We start from the raw sequence: 5,968 nt of genomic DNA, 5'->3' as shown, positions 1-5,968 counted from the left end.
TTGTTTTATTTATTTCTGAGAGAGAGAAAGAGAGAGAGAGAGAGAGAGCGCGCCAGCGTGAGCAGGGGAGGGTCAGAGAGAGAGGGAGATACAGAATCTGAAACAGACTCCAGGCTCTGAGCTGGCTGTCAGCACAGAGCCCGATGCGGAGCTCGAACCCACGAACCATGAAATCATGACCTGAGTCGAAGTCAGATGGTTAACCGACAGAGACACCCAGGCGCCTCTTCACATCTGTTTAATATTTCCCCAATTCAAGCTCCAGGTTTGGATTTCCTATGGTCATTTCAAAGGTTTGGATATCTTCTTGGCCATGTAAGCTTTCTTAGCAGTCAACATTGTAATGAGCTAATTGCAAACCAATGTGTGACATGTTGGTTGAATTTCTCCATACAATGGTGTGTACAGGTTTTAAATTCTAAACAGAGGCAGCCTGGAGCAAAAGGCTTTGGGTTTTTTAATAAGTGTAGAACCACTATAAAATTGCTTAATTTTTTCTCTTTCCAGAGTAAGAGAGCATCATGTCTACCGTTGCTTCCTTCTGGTTGGAAAAAACAAGAATATGAGTGGTAAATGTTCCTTTGGTCCACTTTTTGACTCAAATTGAGACTGAGAGCATGAAGTTGGATAACTTGAGAGCAGACTTGGAAATTTCAGGGTTAGAAGCTATCACTGCTATCACATTATTTTTCAATGCCTCTGAAGAATTCTGTCAAGTTAATAATTGATGCTGTGGATTTTTAAGAAGGCTTATTTCATAGAATTTTATTTCTTCTAATTCAAACAATTTGTTAAATATAGTTTAAAATCTAGTTTAACTATTCCTTTAATTATTCCTTTAGAATAGAATTTTGTTTCTTTTAATTCAATTTGTTAAATATAGTTTAAAATGGAGTTTAATTATTCCTTTATGAAAAACTTGTCAAATAAATATATTATAAATAAAAAAAATGTCTACTCAGGACAGGTATGTTGATTTGAGGTTTGGGAATATGTTTGCCATACACACCACCCCCTTCTTATCAGAGAAGGGAATCAAAAACTGTGCAACCTTCTGTCTCTGGTAACTCCTGGTTGTGCCCAAGAGGGAGTTATAATGAAAAGTTTATATCACAACTACTGAATCATTCAAAATTCCCTGTGGACCCATCCATTCTACAAACAGAACCGTGTTCCCTGCCTTGTGATGAAAGCACCTCAGTGGATAAAACAGACAACCCCAGAGTAAACTCTGACACACCTTGAGCAAAGCAACTTAGGGCTGGGGCAGAGAAGGCAGACGCTGTGGGAGGTAGGAGCATTCTACCCAACAGCTCCCCTTAGGTCCCTTAGCAAGCCCTGGCAGAAAGCACAGGCTGAGGTGTTAATGCATCTTCCCTCAGGAAGGGCTGATACTCTTTTGCTTCCAGGCCACCTACTGGTTGGACAGAGAAGGAAAAGAAAAGGGAAAAGACAGGAAGAAGAGGAAAGAAGAAATGAAGAGAAGGAAGATGAGAAGGGTGAAGAGGAGAAAGAGGCAGGGAGAAAAGAGAAGATTCAACGAGCTGCCTGCAGAGGCTATAAGCAAGAGAGCCAATTATTGCCAATTGTGGCAATGCTTTCTGTGAGGAAGACAGCTGTCCCGAAACTGGAGGGAAGCCACCACCTCATTTCACAGAGGCCACTGAACAGCTGTTATGAGACAACAGCCTTCATTTGCTATTGACCTGATCTAGATCGAAATTGATGGCCGTTCCCCACTCTTAGCAACCCAAACGCCTCTGGTGCTTTGTGGCTTTCTGAGTGTTAGTTTTGAGAATAGTATATTAACTTATAGAGACACCCCAGAATGGTGGGGGAGGGCAGGGAAATAGAAAAGAACACTCTGTGCAGTTATACGAGATGAATTCTTTTAGGACAAGAAGGCATCAGAATGAATACACTGAAACTCACCCTCTCATCCTAAAATTTGACTCAATGTCTTCATTCTCCCTAAATCTTTGACCCAATGCAATAGACCAAAGGAAAACGGTAAAAAAGTCATCATCTTTGGAACAGCTTTGCTTCTAGTTTTACTCTATAGCTTACAGGAAACCCCCAGTGGACATTAAGTGTTAAAATAAAAAGTCATTCTTTATAAATGGTTTTACAGTTGTTGTTTTTTAAATCACTTTACATTGCCTTACTCATATACTGAGTACATGAACAGAGCATGACAAAATATATTAAGATTCATGCTGGTTCATGCCATTCCAGAGGCAATAGTGCAGTTTCTTCCCACTGAGAGCAAGGGATGCCACACCTCCTCTCTCAAAAATCGGTCGACACTAATGCACAGAGAAAATAAGCTAGGTGTCCCAATCTCACTGGAGATGGTGAAACTAATAGAATTACTGTAGCCTAAAAAATCCACATTTGATATGGGGATAAAATACCTGCAATGAGGATGACTGTGCAATGAGCTATATTACCCAGGGAAGTTGTGAAAATGCTATCAGGGGACTTGTTTTCAAGGTAGGAGGAAGGCTAATAAGACAATCTCTCAAAACTGTTTTTCTAAGTCCATGATGCTATTAAAATAATAGTTTAAAATAAGTTAATATGTAACACATACCCAAAACCATCCAATGGGGCTCATGGCAGAATACCATAATCATAAATTATTGCTCTGTTTCCGTTTCAATTTCAAAGACAATTTGCTCTGTTTCCGTTTCAATTTTTGGTCCAATTAAGTAAATCCTTAACGCTTTTCTAAAAGTTAGACAGGAAAGCATCTGTTTGTCTTCCCAGGACAAAATACAAGGGATGAAATTCATATCTATTTTTAAAATCTAGCTTCACTTAGTAGATGGACACTGGTAGTCTTTTATCAAGACACAACCACTTAGATAAATGATTATTTTAAAAATAACTGTGTACAAATTCCTAAATACTCTTATTCTGTTCCTCAGGAGAATTTTCTATCATGATTTAAAGACTCAAAATCTGCTTTCCCAAAATAAAAACAATACACTTTATGATTTTTCTATCAGTAATGAATTAAATGATACACAAATCTGAGATGCTAAACTCCTCAGCACAAATATTTCTATTTCTTCTTGATAAATGTTAAATAATACCAGCTGATTCAGAAAATTGGCATTCACCTCTTATCAAGAAAAGTCCTGTTCTGACAGACTTCAGTCATCAGACACAGAATCTGTTTCTGGGGCCCACAGGACCAGAAGCAAACCTCTGAATAGATATTCTATCTGTAAAATGGAGCTAAAAATGTCTTCCCATACTTATCTCATGTTGTTGGTTAATGTATTCATCTTTTTAAGAAACAGTGCTTTTCTAAAAATACTCAAAATAAAAAGCAATCATGGCTGATCCTGAATCTTTACCCAAACCCAACCCTGGACTGAGCCTGTTTGAAACCCCTCTAGGGAGGCATGTTCCTTAACTCTAAATTATTCACCTTGAAACACTTCTGCATCTTCCATGAGTCTAAGGAGACTAGAAAGAAAATCTACCCAAATATCCCTAATCCTAAAGAACACTTGTTCTCGTAAGTTTCCAGAAAGGGGTAGAACTGGAAAGGGGTAGGAAAACATTCAATAACAAAGGAGAAAAAACCACTGACATTTTAATGGACAGTGTTCTTGTCAAACAAAACGTCAACAAAATCCAAAGCCTGTCACTATGTGTGGCACTACCTTGTATCTTCTTAAAGAGACTATTTTATTGCAGTGCCTGGGTGGCTCTGTCTGTTAAGCATCGAACTCTTGATTTCAGCTCAGATCACAATTTCATCATTCTTGGGATGAGGGTTCCTTGCTAACAGAGCTGAGCCTGCTTGGGATTTTCTCTCTCTCCTTTCTCTCTACCCCTCTCCCCCTCCCCACCGCTCACAAGGGCTCATGTATGCATGCTCTCTCTCTCAAAAAATTAAATGTTAAAAGAAATAAATATTTTTTAAAAAAGAGAGAGAGACTGTTTTATTCATCCCACACAGAAATATTTCTCTCTTACCCTGGGGCCTCAGAACTATGGGTCTCAAAAGAGCTATCGAAGCTATTTTTTTAAGTTTATTTATTTATTTTTGAGAGAGGGTGTGAGTGCATGTACACACACACAAATGGGGGAGGGGCAGAGAGAGAGAGGGAGAGAGAATCCCAAGCAGGCTCCACACTGTCAGCACAGAGCTCCACACAGAGCTCAAACTCACAAACCATGAGCTCATGACCAGAGCTGAGATCAAGAGTTGAATGCTCAACCAGCTGAGCCACCCAGGCATCCCTAAAAGCTATTTGATTTTTTATGTAACAAAATAACTCTTCTAGAAGGGGTTAGCAGGCAATGGCGGGAGGGAGGCAAAGGATAAAGCAGAAAAATAAGGCTGGTTTAGGAATAATGAACATAACAAGTGCCTGATGGAGCAATACACATTTAATAACATTTGGTTCCTTGATCACAGTAGATACTGGATCTATTGATTAACATATTAAATATTGGAAAAATAGAGAAATGTAAAGAATTATGAGGTTAGTTCAATGAAAGGATGTGACATTGGAAATCAGTGGGTAAAATATTTTCCTCTTCTACATATAGCTCCAGTGAATAGATATGGGAAATATGAGAAAAAAGATAGGAAAAAGCCAAAGACATCTGCTACCATAATAAAATAAGCCCAAGTTCACTCAAAAGATCAGCCACCAGAAGACATTTACTCAGTTCACTAATGCATTTAGAACAAGCAGTTATTGAAACCTACAAAGAACTTGTCATTGTCCTGGGCACTGAAAACGATTAGTGGTCTCACACAAATTTGGAGTCCAGTAGGGGGAGACAAACATGTAAACTAAAGAAGGCACTGCACAGTATAGGTGCTATAATAAATAAAACTGCAGCATACAGTATGGTATAAAAGAAGAATTAGCCAATTTGATGTGGGACAAGAATCAAGAAAGTGTTAATGACAAAAATACACAAGCCCTGCTAAGTATAGTACTGCAAAATCAAATTCAGAAATGTGATATTTGATAACAGAAAAAGTTCTAAACAATGTTTATATATACCTCTAATAGAGATTATTTTATCAATAAAAATTTATTAATAACCTCTATTAGAGTAACTTAGGTAGTTTTTTTTACCTTGGAACATAAGTTATTTAGGTATAGATAACCTTCTTTTTGATAAACAGAAAAGTTATTATAGTTACACAAAATGAAAAAGTTTGATTAAAGCTTTGATCCAATAGATTCTACCAGTAAGAGCAAGAAACAGGGTTCTAAATACATCTTTTTTTTTTCTCCTTTTATAATTGACAGAAAGTTGGTATATTCAATCTTAATATCTGAATGTTATGGATATATCATGGAAGTTAGGAAGCACTTCTAGGTAATGCTATTCACTTCCCGTTAAAGAGTAATCAGTGATGGGCATAGCAGTAACTAGGTCAATTCTAGTCTTCTACTACCACATTTGTATGATTTCAAGACATTCATTTCATCTTTAGGTTCACTAGGTATATCACGAAGGCAAGCTCTCAAAGCACATTGAGATTTCAAATTAGTGTCTATGTAATATTCAATAAAGTTTGAAAACTTTACACTGTTACAGGATAAAAATGGGTTGAGTAACTTAGAATCCAAGTTTTCATCATTCTGATTCTCTTCAGTCTATAGCTTAGGGTGTCTTTCTTTGCTTCTTTATGATTTCTATTACTTTTGTCTTCTCATGACAAATCATCCTGATAGTGTATAGGACGACGTGGGGTCAGAAACACTGAATATTTTTACTTGTTGGAGAATTTTATGAGTTAGTGCAAGAAAGATGTGGAAATCAAGGTTTTATGGAATAGGGTATATTTATGAAATATAGAGTCTGCAGTATACATGCACAACAAACATTTTTGTTTCCATATTTCGAGTATAAATTTCTGGTGGGAAATAGCTAAATCCTAGGATTTCAAAAAAACACATTATGGAAAAATTCAAACAAAAAT

This window comes from Crocuta crocuta, unplaced genomic scaffold, assembly GCF_008692635.1.
Source record: "Crocuta crocuta isolate KB4526 unplaced genomic scaffold, BGI_CrCroc_1.0 scaffold186, whole genome shotgun sequence".
Lineage (NCBI taxonomy): Eukaryota > Metazoa > Chordata > Mammalia > Carnivora > Hyaenidae > Crocuta > Crocuta crocuta.
This window is presented reverse-complemented; position numbering follows the sequence as displayed.